This window comes from Hyperolius riggenbachi, chromosome 6, assembly GCF_040937935.1.
Source record: "Hyperolius riggenbachi isolate aHypRig1 chromosome 6, aHypRig1.pri, whole genome shotgun sequence".
Taxonomy (NCBI): Eukaryota; Metazoa; Chordata; class Amphibia; order Anura; family Hyperoliidae; genus Hyperolius; species Hyperolius riggenbachi.
In genome coordinates this window covers 142,120,351-142,138,279 of record NC_090651.1, presented here as the reverse complement: position 1 = coordinate 142,138,279, position 17,929 = coordinate 142,120,351, and the positions used below count along the sequence as shown (strand labels likewise).

Here is a 17,929-nt window from a genome sequence, read left to right as displayed (position 1 = left end):
GATCTGCAGGTCTGTGCAGGGAGAGTGGAGGGGGGGGGGACACAGGGAAGCAGCCCAGCCCATCTAAGCTGAGGGAGCCAAGCACAGCAGAAAAGGGCAGCTGCACAGGGCTCCAGGCGTCACCCCCCCCCCCCCCAACACACACACACCATGATGCCACCCGGCCGGGGGTGGGCCGCATCACGCAAGCAACGCCACTGGTACACACGTCCCTTTTCATGACATTGTAAGTAATCCATCATGTTGGATCACCAACAACCAGCCTCTATTATTCTTCTATAGTAGTCCCTGCAGCAGGTCACCTCTTGTTCATCCCCTCTCCTTAGGACAGTACAAGCAGCTAGACAGTGTGTCTGTACAAAGATGATGTCCATTACAGGTGACAATTATTAAGTGTGTACTTACCTGTAGTTTTCTTTTAGGTAGGACCTTTAAAGGATACATGATGTGGTTTTAAAAAAAAAGTTAGACTCACCTGGTCCTTTTTCCAGCCTCTCGTAGCCTCTGTGTACCTTGCTGCAGCTGCGCAGTTAGCCATTCATTAGCTGTTCTCACTGTAATGGTCCACGACCCGTCCGGGTTGGCTTTTTCTGCACATGCGTGGGTGCGCACACGCGCTGCTCATGGTTGCGCACCGATCGTCGGGAGTGTTCGATCCCATCAGGTCGTGGGACATTACGGTGAGAACAGCTGATGAATGACTGACTGCACAGCTGCGGTGAGGGACACAGAGACTACAATAGGCTGGAAGAAGCCCCAGGTGAGTCTAACTTTTTTTTTTAACCTGCCTCATGTATCCTTAACAAAAGTTATTTTCAACTTTGTGTACATTGACAGATTCAGGGGGACTGTTACTTAGTCTACTCTAGTATAATCTAATAAAATTGCTGCAAATCAAAATGTTATTTTCATTAGACAGATTATACAGATTGTATAGGAAACTGAGCCTTCATTTTTCTTGTAACACTCAGTATGTTAACATTGTATTATCCTCTGAAGAGTATATTTTTAAAAGTTTTAGCTTTGATTCTGAGAAGTTTCAAATTAAGCCATACATGTTTCTGGATGATGCCTCTCTTCAACACTTAATAGGAAATTTCTTGCAGCTTTGGAAGAGAAGTTTTCTTAGAAGTACATTTTGGGCCCATTTCCACTTGTGCGACTCTTCAACGATTACCCACAGGCAAATTCGGATGGGGAATTGCATCTTATTGAAATCAATTGGCTGCTTCTGAATTTGCATACAGGGTAAAAACTGACTGCATACTGTAACGATTGATCGTTACTTACCTTGCCTTGCAGCCTGCGTTGGCTCCTGTCAGGACACTCCCCCAGCCACCGAGTTCCACACTGCTCCTCCTCATGGCAGAGGACGCCATTTCGATGTACTTCTGGGTTTGGCGTCCTCTGTTGCTAGGCGCACGGGCCTCCTCTCCCTTATTGCAGTGGCCGTGGGTGGTACTGCACCTTACTTTTTTAAACCCTGTGCTCTCACTGTTAGGATGCTGTTGCATCCCTGGTCACAGCCACAGCGTTCCGTTGCCTTCCCCCCTTCCCTTCTCAACCAGGTTACCTCTTCAGGATCCCATTGTTGGCATTTCCCTTTGACTTCCTTATGGCTGCTAGTTCCCTGTTTTCCTGTCTGAGCCAACCTCCTATCCCAGGATCCCTGCCTGTTATTCTCCCCTGTCAATACCTCTCCTGTCAGCCATTCATCCCTGGTTCACTGTTTATCAGTCACCTGTCGGTTCCCCTGCTTACACTACCAGTCACTTCCTTCAGTCAGTTAAGTTCCTGGGGATTACCCCTGGATGTCTGATCTCCTCCAGGAACTCCTCTTGTCAGCCGCAGCCTCCCGGGGATTCCCCCAGCTATACGTTCCCCTCCGGGAACTCCTCCAGCCAGCTCCCATCCTGAGGTTTCCCGCATCCTGTTAGTTCCCCTCCAGGAACTCTACAGTCTGTCGCAACATTTCTCGATTTCCCCTGCCTGCCAGTCCTCCGGGAACTTCCCTAGTCAGCCAACTCCCTTCCCGGGACTTCTCCAGCTGTCCGTTCCCCTCTTGGGAACCCCTCCAGTAAGCTCGCCACTTCCCAGGATTACCCTGCCTATCAGTTCCCCACCTGGGAACTCTTCCTGTCAGTACTCTTCCTGGGATTCCTATAGGTTTGGTCTTCCTGCCCAGCAAGCCTGTCCTGGCCTGATAGCTCAACAGTCTACTGTGCTTGAAACCCCTCCTATCCCTTCAGTACCCTCTGCTCTTTCCATTACTGGTTTTGTAGTCCTGGGGGTCGTGCCTGGCAAGCACCAGGCAGCAAAGTAGTCCCCCACCTACTAGGGGTGATGGCCCATCATCCCTTGCGGGGTGCGCTGGTGAAGATCCATGCTTGCTTAGACCACACATCCTGGGGCTGCTCGCCCCTTAAAACCAGTTATGGGATCAACAGAACCCAGACAGTTCACAAAAACCCTGACACATGCAGCCTCAATTTGTATCAGGCATGAGTAATCAGATGCAAATCGGATGCGAAATTGCATCAGCACGGGTGTCGTGTCTAATTCGGATGCAGCACCTTAGTGGAAACCAGCCCTTCCCCAGAAAACCAGCAGCAATGTGAGGCCCAGCAGACCAATCACTGTGGCATGGAGGTACTTTTTTTTCCATGTTCCACTGGAAGAGGCATGGTATTGTCCAGAGCAGCATATGTAGGTAGAAGACAGGTAGGAGATGTATTGCGAGAAGGTAATACTGGTGATCACAGTACATTTTCAGCCAGTCTTACAATGTAATTCCACTCCCTGTCAGGGGTGGAAGCAAAGTCTCATTTGCTTTTATTGGTAACCTTGCAGTCTCAGGTAGTGGAAAACCTGCAATCCAGTCAATGCCATTTTTATACCTGTCAGTGGTCAAGCTGCAGATTAAGCCATCATTCAGTAATCAAATTGTGGCCTAGTGCTCATCAATGCAGTCCCAGATCTAGTTCAAGTGGTTCAATTTCCTGTCAGTAGTCTCTCTCATTGTGGTCTTATGCCGGGCATACACGCGCGGGTCGAGCGGCATGATCGGGCCAGATGAATATTATCAGCTGGCCGAATCAGCTGGTCGATACACGGTACAGAAACGTACCGTGTATCCCCAGCATTAGTCTTAGTCATTAGTCTATGGGGCAGTCTACAATGCTGGGGCCACTGTATGGGGGAATTACAACACTAGGGACATGCAACACATTATGCGATGCCCTACAATGCTAGGGATACACAGTTGAAGGCAGTTTCTGCAATGTGACGGATGAAAGTTGCCTTTTTTTCAACAGCTATCAACTATGCTGCCTCCCAATCACAGACCCATAACACACACACAGAAAGGAGGATTTTAGACTTCGCTTGGCCTCCAGAAGGTGACAGCGGTGTTTGTACATGACAGCCATTCCAATAACTTGAATTAGTGAGTTTTTTAAATGTTGTTTGTATAGATTGCAGAGGATGAATGAACAATTCAAGAAAGGGTTTCCTGGAGTTCCATTTTTACAACTTTACAATAACTTAAAGTGTACTTGAGGCAAACCTTGGGGCAAAAGGCACATACTTACCTAAGATGAAGAAAGCCTCTGGATCCTACAGAGTCTTCCCGCAGTGTCTTCTGGACCACCGTTTTCGACCACATACCCCTCAAAGGAATCCAACCAAAGCATGTCAGATTCCAAGCTTGCAACCTCAATCTTCTTCAAACACGATCATGACGTATTGTGCCTGTGCAAGCAGGGCCACACCTGTGCAGTAAACTGAAGCTGCTCATGCACGTGCCGTAGGTAAGTTAAACTGGGGACCTTACTGTCACTTTAGGTTCCCTTTAAGATGTCCTCCTCCATCAATCATCTCCTGAATTAGTCAAGCTCTTGACTAGAGATGTCCCAAACGGTTCGCCGGCGAACGGTTCCAGGCGAACTTCGGGTGGTTCGCCTTTGCCGGCGAAGGCGAACTTTCACGGAAGTTCGATTCACCCCATAATGCTCTATAAGGGTCAACTTTGACCCTCTACATCACAGTCAGCAGGCACATTGTAGCCAATCCGGCTACACCCAGCCCTGGAGCCCCACCCCCCTTATATAAGGCAGGCTCCGGCGGCCATTACACTCACTCGTGTGCCTGCACATAGACAGACTAGGGCGAGCTGCTGCAGACTTTTTCTCCTAGGGACAGATTAGTCAGGCTCTTGGCTTGTTAGCTTGCTCCTGGCTGAATCTTATTGCTTTAATAGCACCCCTCATTCCACAGCTCTTTTCAGAGCTAATCCTGTTCTTGTGATCATTTATTTTTTCTGTGTGTCAAACTGACACTTGTGTTGCAAAGACAGCATTGCTAATTCATACTATGTGTGTGCCATTGCCAGCAGCCCAGCAGCAGCACATTCAGTGGCTACCTGTGTGTGTGACAGGGAGCTGCACATTGTACTACCCAGTACTGCATATACCTACTACTACATGTTTTGTTTAGTTAACCCACCTCATCACTGCATATACCTACCTTTGTGTTGAGTGAACTCACCTCACTGCATATAACTACCTTTGTGTTCAGTGAACCCACCTAACTGCATCTAACTACCTTTGTGTTAAGTGAACTCACCTCACTGCATATAACTACCTTTGTGTTGAGTGAACCCACCTCACTACATATAGCTAGCTGTTGTGTTGTGTGAACCCACCTCACTGCATCTAACTACCTTTGTGTTCAGTGAATCCACCTCACTGCATATAACTACCTTTGTGTTGAGTGAACCCACCCCACTGCATATAGCTAGCTGTTGTGTTGAGGGAACCCACCTCACTGCATCTAACTACCATTTGTGTTCAGTGAACCCACCTCACTGCATATAACTACCTTTGTGTTGAGTGAACTCACCTCACTGCATTTAACTACCTTTGTGTTCAGTGAACCCACCTCACTGCACATAGCTAGCTGTTGTGTTGAGTGAACCCACCACACTGCATCTAACTACCTTTGTGTTTAGTGAACCCACCTCACCGCATAGAACTACCATTGTGTTGAGTGAACCCACCTCACTGCATATATCTAGTAGTTGTGTTGAGTGAACCCACCTAACTGCATCTAACTACCTTTTGTGTTGAGTGAACCTACCTCACTGCATATAACTACCTTTGTGTTCAGTGAACCCACCTCACTGCACATAACTACCTTTGGGTTGAGTGAACCCACCTCACTGCATATAACTACCTTTGTGTTCAGTGAACCCAACTTCTTCACTGCATATAGCTAGCATCCCCCCGAGATGGACAAAATGGACAAACCAGGTAGAGGAAGAGGTAGAGGCAGACCGAGAGGAAGGCCACCTGGCACCGGCAGGTCTGTGCGAGGTGGTGTTGCTGTGATTTCGTGCGGACCTGGCCCAAAGTACAGTGCTCAGAAGAAGGCACGTGCCATCACTTCCCAAAATTGTGAGGACATGATTGGGTATTTAACACAGAACACCTTGTCTCCCGCAGCCACCAGCGCTACAACAAGCACCACATCTGCTGCATTTGACAATTCGCAGGAGTTATTTGGTGTGGAAATCACTGATTCAAAGCCAATAATGCTACAACAAGATGAAGGCGCTAAGCAAGTTACAACACCTCATACGCCTGAGTTAGGTGGCGATAGTATGGACGTAACGTATGAGGAGGGGGATGATGAAGCACCTGATGTTAGTGCAGTTGTGGAGGTGTCTGAGGAAAGCGAAGCTAGGCAGTAGGATTATGATGATGATTATACAGATGCCACGTATGTTCCCAATAGAGGAGGTGACCAGGGGGGCAGTTCAGAGGGGGAGCCACAGAGGAGTAGGAGGAGACCATGAAAGAAGCAGAGGGAGCTCGTCCTCAGAAACAGCTGGGGGCAGTGTCCGGCGCCATGTATCGCCAGCTATGGACAGCAAGCCAACATGCCCTTCAAGGTCAGCTGCTGATGCCACCATAGTGCCATCACCCCAGGGGGGCTCAGCGGTTTGGAAATTTTTTAACATGTATACCTCAGATTGGAGCAAAGCCATCTGTTCTCTCTGCCTCCAAAAATTGAGCCGTGGAAAGGCCAACACTCACGTAGGGACAAGTGCCTTACGAAGGCACCTGGAGAAAAGGCAAAAACTACAATGGGAAGAACACCTGAGGAAAAGCAGCACCCAAAAGACAAGCCACCCTCCTTCTCCTCTTCCTCCTTCAGGTGCAGCATCTTCAGCCGCTTTCTCCCTTGCACCTTCACAGCCACCCTCCTCCACACCGCCTCTGCCCTTGAGCGGTTCCTGCTCCTCTGCCCACAGCAGTAGCCAGGTTTCTGTGAAGGAAGTCTTTGAGCGGAAGAAGCCAATTTCTGCCAGTCACCCTCTTGCTCGGCGTCTGACAGCTGGCGTGGCGGAACTGTTAGCTCGCCAGCTATTACCATACAAGCTGGTGGAGTCAGAGGCTTTCCGTAAATTTGTGGCCATTGGGACACCGCAGTGGAAGATGCCAGGCCGCAATTATTTCTTTAAAAAGGCGATACCCAAACTGTACTGTGAAATTGAGAGGCAAGTGGTGTCATTTCAGTTACACAGTGTTGGGTCAAGGGTCCACCTGACCACGGATGCCTGGTCTGCCAAGCACGGTCAGGGCAAGTACATTACTTAAACAGCCCATTGGGTCAACCTGGTGATCGATGGCAAGCAGGGAGTATGTGGCTGTGCAGCAGACCAACTTGTGACAACTCCATGGCTTGCAGGCAGCCGCCTCGTGCCACCTCCTCTCCTCCTGCTACATCCTCTTCGCAGTCATCCTCCTCCTCCTCCTTGGCTCAGTGGCAGTTCAATTCTAGTGGTGCTGCCATCTCCTCCTCTCCAGCTACACAGCCCCATCTCCCCAGAGCCTACGCTGCATGCCAGGTACGACGGTGTCACGCCATTTTAGACGTGTCTTGCCTCAAAGCGGAGAGTCACACTGGACCAGCTCTCCTGGCTGCTCTTAACAAAGAGGTGGAGCAATGGCTGACCCCGCACCAACTGGAGATCGGCAACGTGGTGTGTGACAAAGGCAGCAATTTGTTTCAAAACTTGCAGGTCCTCCCGAGTCTCGTATTGTTATTTTTGGTCACTACCTCAGGGCGGGCATGGCATGCCTGCTGCCTTCCTTACCTGGATGTGTGGTGGTAGCCGTTTCTTAGGCTCCAACTCCGGAACGGAATAGAAACCGTATTCCCCGGCCATTACCCGTGGTCACTCACCATGGTACTGAGAAACTAGTACCATCGAAAGTTTCACACACTTCAAGGAATGGCAGACTTGCCCTCCATAAAACATTCTTGGCAAATGTTTTTGAGTTGGTTTGTCTTCCGCTGGGTCAAGGGTCCCTCTGACCACAGATGCGTGGTCTGCAAAGCACGGTCAGGGCAGGTACAGCATGGGTCTCAGCAGGCTCCCATTTTGAACCGGAATCGAACCTTGATTCCCCGGCCATTACCAGTGGTGACAATGGCAGACTTGCCCTCCATAACAGATTCTCGTGAAAGGCAAGTGTTGTCATCTTTTTCCGCCATAACAGATTCTCTTTAAAGGATTTAAAGTGAATTTATTTCAAAAACAGCAGGGCCTCGAAAGTCCTCCCGTATTGTTATTTTTGGTCACTACCTCGGGGCGGGCATGCCTGCTGCCCTCCTTGCCTGGATGTGTGGTGGTAGCCATTTGTTAGGCTACAACTCCAGACCGGAATCACACCAGGAAGGGTTCCCCCACCATTACCCTTGGTCACAATGGCAGACTTGCCCTCCATAATAGATTCTCGTTGCAGGTACTGAACAGCAAGTAGAAAATGTAATGTAAAAAAAATAGATGTAAGCTTTAACAATGGTAGAGAAAGAACCATTGAAAGTTGATAAGGCAGACAGACATTACCTAACCAGACATTACCGAGTGAGGAAGAGCGATCTCGCCATGGTGCGCACTGCGCAGTAGTCCACCACAGCCGTCACAACACAGACAGCTGTTTGCGGTGCATTACACAGTGAGTTTGGTGTGTCAGTGTGAAGCAGTACACTAATTACACTCCCTGATTGATGTATGCACATGCAAGATGTTTTAAAGCACTTTAGGCCTGCAATTTAGCATTCAATGTGATTTCTGCCCTTAAAACGCTGCTTTGCATCAAATCCAGATTTTTCCCCGGGACTTCTGGCATGTATCCCACTCCGCCACCTGGGGGTCCAGGTGTTTGACCCCTTAAAACATGTTTTCCATCACTTTTCTGGCCAGCATAAGTGTTTCTAGTTTTCCAAGTTCGCCTCCCCATTGAAGTCTATTGCGGTTCGCAAACTTTTCCGCGAACCGAACCTTCTGCGGAAGTTCGCGATCCAAAAATCGGAGGTTCGCGACATCTTTACTCTTGACCTGCTTCAGCATAACAATACCTGTGGTCTGGCATTAAAACATATGCTGCATAGCAGGTACATCCAGGGCTGTGGAGTTGGTACAAAAATCATCTGACTCCTCAGTTTAGGAAACCACAGATTCTGACTTCAGGTACCCAAAATTGCTCTGACTCCACAGCCTTGGGTACATCATTGGAGGGATATAATAGGATACAATGCACTGGGAGAAAAGGGGAGGTTGAAGGCATTTAGGGAAAGAATGCATGGGAAATGGCTTGTGTGACAAAGAAACACGTTATCCTCTCCACATCTGTCTTTTTATAGTTAACAAACTGCCATTTTGAATGTCTTTATAGCTTGCACAGAACAGACAGCAGCAATCACTAGTATGCTGTGTAGGGAAGCAGCATATGACTTTGTATTCTTCTGCTGGAGTATAGGCTTCATAAGTAGTAGCAGATGTAAGCTATGCTGTCTGGTAAAGAATGTTTTCTTTGTATTCATTACTCCATCTTTTAAGTCGGCATCATGGCACTGCCATTTCATCGTTTACAGCTTTCTCTAATGACCATTATGTATTTATTATTTTTTCCACTTGAAAATTATAAGTGTTTTGGGTCCCAACAAAATGCAGCATCAAATTCCACACAAATCCAAGTAAAGAAAAAAAAGAGCATCTATAATTGCAGTTCAGCTTTGGTAGGAAGCCCGGAGAAATCCTGGCAATCTTGCATATATTCTACTGTCTGAAATGTGTTCTGCCAATACAAGTATCTACACAAAGCCTCCTCCAGTTCCCTCACACAAGTTTCACCTACTCAGAATGTCATTTTGGCAGCATGCGAATAGCAGCCTGATCTTCTGCTGAGGGAAACAAAAGCACCAGACAGCCGTAATCAATAGCTGGCAAGGATGCAACATCTGGAAATGTGTTTTAAATAGAAATGGAAGGTGGTTTCCTTATTAGAACATCATTGCTATGGAATTATTTAAAGATTCTATAATGTTTGGTGCAGCCCACAAACCGTGGCTGTGGGATAAGTATGCTGCAGCAATCGCCTAGCTGTACAAATAGACATCGTTATTACAAAAAATAGCAAGAAGAAATTAAGTCTGAGATTGAAGATAATGATATTCTTTATTCTGCCAGTCAGGAGAGCCAGATAGATTAATACAGTGATTCATCATGGCTATATTACTGTAGTAACGGTAAAAATATGTAGTGACATGCAGCAAATCGGGCAGCAGTAGCCTAGACTGATAAAAACATAAACTTTATGTATAAACAATTTAACCAACATCACGTGATGTCTACAATTTCCCTATATAGGATAGTGCAGCAGCATGCTGGCCTCTATTCAATTAACTGAGGTTTTCTCACAGGAGATGCTTTCATACCTTTTCAATAAAATACCCTTTTAAGGTGCCAACAAGCAAATGCTTAAATAAGTTTTTACTTTTTACTTAATTTTTAGTACCTCTTCAATTTACTAGGTACTGAAGAGTTAGTTATTATCCTTAGCAGTATGATTTCGTCTGGATTTTAGGATCTAAAAGCAATGCAATTTTCACAAGCTTTTAGACCCTAAAACCAGGAATAAAAATCATACTGCTAGATAGACCTGCAGCAGCCCTGCACATTACTCACCTCCCCTGGATCCAGTGTGGCAATTTTCCCTCCGTCCTCTGGGTGGCATTCTACTCCTATAGTAAGATCACCTTCTGTCAGCATGACGACAGACGGCGATTTCACCAGAGGGATCGAGAGCCTTCAAGGGCTAGAACAGCTATTCTCAACCGGGGTTCCGCGGAACTCTGGGATTACGCGAGAACCCTGAAGTTACGCGAGAACCCTCCAGGGGTTCCGTGTCAATTTGACACTTCCACGGGTGAATATATAGCCCCGCTTCTGCATAGATCTGCAGCATGGGCAGGGGAAGGATTCCTTCATGCTGCTGCGAGTGATGCGGCGGATGGATGTGTAAAGAAGCCGCATCACCCAAAGCCAGCTCTATAGTTCCGGCACGCATGTGAGTTCAGACAGGATCCCAGCTTCAATGAGGAAAGGACTTCAGATGGTAAGTATTGGGGTTTTCTTTCCCCTGCACTGACACCAATGACTAAAGCAGCAGACAGAAAGGGGGGACAGAGCAGCCACAGAAACGGGGGACAAAGCAGCCACAGAAACGGGGGACAAAGCAGCACACAAACTGACACACCAGCCACTGAAAGGGGGGACAGAGCGGCCACAGAAAGGGGGGACAAAGCAGAACACAAATGGACAAACCAGCCACAGAAAGGGGGGACAGAGCAGCCACAGAAAAGCAGTACACAAATGGACAAACCAGCCACAGAAAAGGGGGGACAGAGCAGCCACAGAAAAGCAGCACACAAATGGACAAACCAGCCACAGAAAGGGGGGACAGAGCAGCCACAGAAAAGGGGGACAAAGCAGCACACAAACTGACAAACCAGCCACAGAAAGGGTGGACAGAGCAGCCACAAAAAGGGGGGGGGGGCAAAGCAGCCACAGAAAGGGGGGATAAAGCAGCACACAAACTTAGGGACAAAGCAGCCACAAGGGGGGGGGGGAGCAGTACACAAACAGACAAAGCAGCCACAGAAATGGGGGACAAAGCAGCACACAAACAGGACAAAGAAGCCACACAATAGGGGAGACTCAGTAGCCACACAAATGGGGAACATAGTAGACACAGAAACGGGGGACAAAGCAGTCCCACAAACAAGGGAGACATAGCAGCCAAAACACATTTGTTAATAAGGGCACATGGGAGCCATAATTGCTAACAAGTTGGACAAAGGGGGCCATACCTGTTAAGGGGGACATAGCGGGCCACACTAAATAAAGAGGGCACATACATATAGAGAGGAAATGGGTCAAATTTTAATATAGGGGGAATATATATATATATATATATATATATATATGCACATCAGGGGTTCCCCGAGATATGAGAATTTTCCGAAGGGTTCCTCGGGTCAAAAAAGGTTGAGAAAGGCTGGGCTAGAAGAAGAATAGCTGCCAGTGTCTGGGTCATGGAGAAGGTGAGTTACGGGCTCTGCATATTCTTCCTGGTATATGTAGACTCTGCATATACCTCCTGATATATGCACGCAGACTCTGCAAATACCTCCCGGTGGGTACCCCAACTCAGGCAAGGGGTTACCGCTAAACAGGTTAAGAAACTCAAGGAAAACGTTCTTTGAGGGACAGATCCAAGCTGTAAATAAAAAAAGAAATCTACTTACCTAGGGCTTCCTCCAGCCTCTAGCAGCCGTCCTCAGCCGGCAGTGGCCCAGGGTCCCCTCCAGTGCTGAAGTCATCGGGCATCTACTGCGCCTGTGCGAGAGCCGCTCGCAGTTGCGCTCACATGGTCTGGAGTGTTCTACGCAGGCGCAGGACTACTGCGCCTCTGCAGTACACTACAGATCATGTGAGCGCGACCAAGAGTGGCTCTCGCACAGGTGCAGTAGATGCCGGCCTGGTGAGGTCGGCATCTGCACCGAAGGGGACCCCTGGGTAGAGATGACCCGAACGGTTCCAGGCAAACTTCCGATGGTTCGCGTTCGCCATGTAATGCAAACTTTCCCGAAGTTCGGATCGCCCCCATAGTGCACCATTAGGGTCAACTTTGACCCTCTACTACATCACAGTCAGCAGGCACATTGTAGCCAATCATGCTACACTCTCTCGTGGAGCCACTCCCCCCCCCTTATAAAAGTCAGGCTCCGCCGGCCATTACACTCACTCGTGTGCCTGCATTAATTAGAGAAGGGACAGCTGCATCAGACTCTCTCATAGGGAAAGATTAGTTAGGCTGTTATAGGCTTGTTAGCTTGCTCCTTGCTTATTCTTATTGCTAAAATAGCACCCCACAACAGCTCTTTTGAGAGTTAATCTTGTTCTTGTGATCTATTTTTTTTTCTGTGTGTCCCCCTGTTGCATAGACAGCCTTGCTAATTTATACTATGTGTGTGCCACTGCCAGGCCCAGCACATTCAGTGACCACCTGTGTGTGTGACAGGTGCACATTGTAATACCCAGTACTGCATATACCTACCTGTCGTGTTCAGTGAACCCACCTCCTCACTGCATATACCTACCTGTTGTGTTCAGTGAACCCACCTCATCACTGCATATACCTACCTGTTGTGTTTAGTGAACCCACCTCATTACTGCATATACCTACCTGTTGTGTTCAGTGAACCTACCTCATCACTGCATATACCTATCTGTTGTGTTCAGTGCACCTACCTCATCACTGCATATACCTACCTGTTGTGTTCAGTGGCACGCTTTGTGGACATTCAGTGGAGAAACAACTTGCCGGTGAGACGCTTGATATGTGATAGCCCGACTCGCTGGAATTCGACCCTGGTCATGTTCTCTCGCCTGCTAGAACAGGAGAAAGCCGTCACCCAGTACAATTAAAGTAGAAGAACACAATCTGGGGAGATGGGGATGTTGTGGCCCAACAACTGGACACTGATGCGAAATGCATGCAGGCTTCTGCGGCCGTTTGAGGAGGTGACCAACCTGGTGAGTCGCAGTGAAGGCACCATCAGACTTGCCCTCCATAACAGATTCTCGTTAAAGGATTTAAAATTGATTCATTTCACATATACAGCAGGGCCTCAAAAGTCCTCCTGTATTGTTATTTTTGGTCACTACCTCGGGACGTGCATGCCTGCCTGCTGCCTTCCTTGGATGTGCGGGGGTGGTAGCCGTTTCTTAGGCTCCCACTCCGGACCGGAATCGAACCAGGATTCCCCGGCCATTACCCGTGGTCACTCGCAATGGCAGACTTGCCCCCATAAGATTCTCGTTGCAGGTACTGAACAGCAAGCAGAACAAGTATTTAAAAAAATAGATGTAAGCTTTAACAATGGTAGAGAAAGAACCATTGGAAGTTGAAAGGGCAGTCAGACATTACCTGACATCACTGAGTGAGGAAGAGCAATCATGGTGCGCACCAGTCCAGCACGTCCGTCACAATGCAAACTGCCATTTGCGGTGCGTTACACAGTGAGTTTGGTGTGTCAGTGTGAAGCAGTACTCTAATTACACTCCCTGATTGATGTATACACATGCAAGATGTTTTAAAGAACTTTAGGCCTGTAATTTAGCATGCAATGTGATTTCTGCCCTTAAAACACTGCTTTGTGTCATACCCAGATTTTTCCCCAGGACTTTTGGCGTCTATCCCACTCATCCATGCAAAAACTCAGATGTTAGACCCCTTGAAACATCTTTTCCATCACTTTTGTGGCCAGCATATGTGTTTCTAGTTTTCAAAGTTCGCCTCCCCATTGAAGTCTATTGCGGTTCGCGAAAGTTTGCGCGAACTGAACCTTTCGCAGAAGTTCGCGAACCGAAAATCGGAGGTTCGGGCCATCTCTACCCCTGGGCCATCGGCTGAAAGCGGAGCTGCGCTGAGGGCACAAAATGGCTGCCAGGGGCTGGAGGAAGCCCTGGGTAAGTATATCTTTTTTTTTATTTGACCTTCCCATTAAATCTGGGCCAATGACTATTGACATGGGAAAATATGTGAAGGGTTGTCCAGGAATACAGTATGTATAAAGAAACTTTCTCATTTGAAAATATGAGCCTCAAAAATCAGGAGTTCTGATCCAGTTCTGTATAATGCCTGAAGGAGAAACTTCACATTGTGCAAGCTTGCAATAAATCATGTATAGTTAGTCAATAAAGGTATTTCCCAAATTAATGTTTGTTGGTTTGATGTCAGCATATCTGCATCACATAAAAGTTGAATTCAAAGACCTAAAGCTATCAATGAGAATTGTAACTGGTCTAGGTAGCAAGTCAGTTCAGGATAGACTGGTATAGACTACTGCATTAGTGACACGTATGAGCCAGAGATCCCTGGAATGCCAGCAGAAAACCACTTCATAGGAGAATAACAGACATCTGTTTGCTGTTGAATAATTTGACAGAGGGATTCCCTTTAAGGGCTCACATCCCCGCACTATGCTGATTACGCTCACATTGCCGTTGTGGGTTGTTTTATTCTTAAAGTTCCTTTCCTTATATAAAAGTTTAGTAGGGTGGACTAAAACAACACACACTGTAACTTTACCCAAGTACAGTATAATAATAACCTGAAATGCTGCTTCAAATAATCAAGGCCACAGTTTGAAAATGAGTAGGAAATACAGGTATCTTAAAACAGGGGCATAACAATAGCCTCTGTGGCCAGCGCCTGTATGTTATGCACAGCAGCAGCGGAGCATTATACATGACTTGTAGCATGACTGGTACTCTTCAGACTTTTTCTGTGCAGCTCATCACCATGCAGCCAATCACCTTGCGACTCCAGTCTCTGTATGTCATGTGACAGGGACAAAAGCAACGTGGTGATTGGGTGCCCAGTGTGGCAATGAGCTGAACTGTAGAGGATTGAAGAGGACTTGTCATGCCACCAGGAGCAGTTAATGTATGACGCCCGCTATCATTGCTGCTCTGCATTATGTACAGGAGTGCCCCCCACCCTTCCCCTAATAGGTCAGGTAAATACTTGGTTGGGGGTGCAGTCAACAGATTCTTACTGTGGTGCCCAGCTTAATGTAATTACACCTGTCTTAAGTAGTGTCATAATGCTGAAAGCAGAAAAAGTAGTAAAGAGCCTGGGCTCATACCTCTTGAAGAGAATACGTTCTGGTGCAGTGCAAGATCAGGCAAATCAGATTTCAAATCTTAAAGGGGAACTTTGCAGATTACAACCTATTAAATAACATTGCTTATTTTTTTCAATATTTATTTATAAATCGTTTAGTCAGTGTTTGCCCATTGTAAGAGCTTTCCTCACTCTAATTTACATTCTTAAAGATAATCTGAAGCCTAATTTAAAAAAAAACCAGATACTTACCTAAGGAGAGGGAAGGCTCTTGGTCCTATAGAGCCTTCCTGGTCTCCTTGTTCCGCTGCAGGTTTCTCTGTTTAAAACTCCCGCTGCGGGAGACTTCGGCAGTCTTTGGAAGTACTCAGGTTTCCGAAGACAGACGGCTTTGTACTGCGCAAGTGCAAGTGCGCGAGAGAGGGCACTCGGGAGTGCGCGGTATGGAGCGGGCGCATCTTTGGAAGCCCAAGTGCTTCCGAAGACTTCCAAAGCCAGCCCAACTCGGAAGAGAGTAGTCTACAACTGAATGGTCATAGACTGCTAACGGGGGAACCTGTGGGGGAACGCGGGGACTGGGAGGAGAACAGGAAGTCTTTATAGGAACCAGAGCCCTCTGCTTAGGTAAGTATCTGTTTTTTTTTCTTTAATTAGGCATCAGACTCCCATTAAAGGGAAGCTTAAGTGACATGTGACATGATGACATAGACATGTGTATGTACAGTGCCTAGCACTGTACATAGGGCAGGGCAGATGTAACAAACGCCTCCAATCTCATCTCATTGATTGGACTCCAGCTGGCTGACACTTCACTCCAATTAGCTCTTGGTCTAGGGGTTCACATACTTTTTCCATCTGCACTATTAATGTTTACATGGTGTTCAATAAAAACATAGCAACAATTAATTATTTGTGTAGTATTAGTTTAAGCAGACTGTGATTGTCTATTGTTGTGACTTAGATGAAGATCAAATCACATTTTATGACGAGTTTGTGCGAAAATCCATATAATTCCAAAGGGTTCACATACTTTTTCTTGCTACTGTAAGAAGCATTTCTGATACTGAAACCATTCTAATTCAGGACAAATTTGGTATCCTGAACAGTGTATCACATTCTAGAATTTTGTTATAGTAAACTCTGATACAGTAAACCTCTGGATATAGTAAACTCAGTCCTCAAGTCCTAACAACTGCGTCTATATAAATACTGTATACAGTGTAAAACCATTGATAAAGTAAACTACTTTTCTTGGTCCCATGGAGTTTACTATAAAGGAATTCTACTGTATGTGTTGTTACAGTGGCTATTTAAGATATACACAGGCATATGTATCCAAAGAAAAAATGTTTTTATTTCAAGAAAATGTAGGTTAATGTTAGCTTCTAGAGGAGTTACTAGAGCGCCTTTGTCGAGGCATAGAATGGATGGACAACGTAATGGAAAAACCTCAAGGTGGTTTTCTTTATTAGAATATAATTGCGAAAGAATGGCTTACATATTGCATAATGTTTGCTGCAGTGCAGATACTGTGGTTTTGTGATAGGTACGCTGCATCTATCTCTTAACTGTCCAAACATCATTACAAAGGATAACAAGAAGAACCGATGTCTGAAATTGAAGATAATGATATTCCTTATGCAACTGGGCATGGGAGCCAGAAAAATTAATACAGTGATTCATCATGGTTATATTATCATAGCAGCACTAAAAATATATATATATATGTTTGTGCCTGCAGAGAGCAGAGAAGCATTAAAAGAAGCCGACTGCACATCTGGAATTTACATAGGTGTAGAAAGCTTTGCTGTTACTTTCCTGCTTACTGGAATGACTTCTGAAATGGCTGGCGGTCGCACTGTATGTCTTCATCACTGCTTCATAAACAGGAGTTACTACAACACAGGTCAGCTGCTGTGTGTGTCTGCAATGCATATTCTACTCGCTACAAACTATGTTTGTGACAGAAGACTTTTGGAGGAGTTAACTGTTGACAATAAACTTGCAGAATTTAGAGCTCTACATAGTACAGTATATATAACCATTTTGTTGAAAATGTGTTACTTACCATAGCACAGGTTGGTCATTGACTTGAAACCATCTTGCCATTAAGGATACAATTCTCCGGATGATCGATCTCTCGATTTGATCATAATTTTGATTGCAAATGAAAGGATAGCTGCTAAACAATCCAAACAGATTCCTCCAGAGAATTGTATCATTATTGGCCATTGGCCACCATAAGACAAATTGTTGATAGAGAAAATTATAAATAGATATACAGTGTATATATATATATATATATATATATATATCTATCTATATCTATCTATATCTATCTATATATATATATATAGATATATATATAAAATAAATATATATATATATATATATATATATATATATATATATATATATATATATATATATATATATAGGCTGCAGCACATAACAGGAAAACAGTGACTGGGGCTCTTGGTTACGCTTTAACGCGTTTAAGCTCACCAACTGCGCCAAAGTGTCCCCTATCTGGCGAGTCCTACTCTAACCAGGCAAAAATGCTAGTTTTTTTCAGCGTTCTAGTGGGAACCATACCAAAAGCCCAATGGTCTACTAAATGGAAATTAAAAACGCCTCACCTTCTACTAGCTACTAACTGAACTATGAGCTCCGCTCATTTATATGCTTAACTGTGCAACAGCAGCAACAGAAGCAGTGTCAGCAACATTACACAATCAATCACATATGATTTGATATTTACTATATATATATATATATATATATATATATATATATACATATATATATATATATATATATATATATATATATATGCATATATACACACATATCTTTTGTATCTACATATATAAAGTACAAGTGTC

At 45.8% G+C, this 17,929-nt stretch overlaps 1 protein-coding gene across 6 annotated transcripts in view; it reads left to right on the top strand.

The window, feature by feature from the left end:
- COL11A1 (collagen type XI alpha 1 chain) overlaps positions 1 to 17,929 on the top strand; it is a 782,075-nt gene that overhangs the window by 130,669 nt on the left and 633,477 nt on the right. For 5 of the 6 annotated variants that reach the window (XM_068240025.1, XM_068240017.1, XM_068240019.1 and 2 more), the window contains exon 2: positions 16,786 to 16,950. The exons of the other annotated variant lie outside the window; for it this stretch is intronic. The gene's annotated coding sequence lies outside the window, so the exon portion shown is untranslated. The remainder of the gene's footprint in view (positions 1 to 16,785; positions 16,951 to 17,929) is intronic. 6 annotated transcript variants of the gene reach the window in all.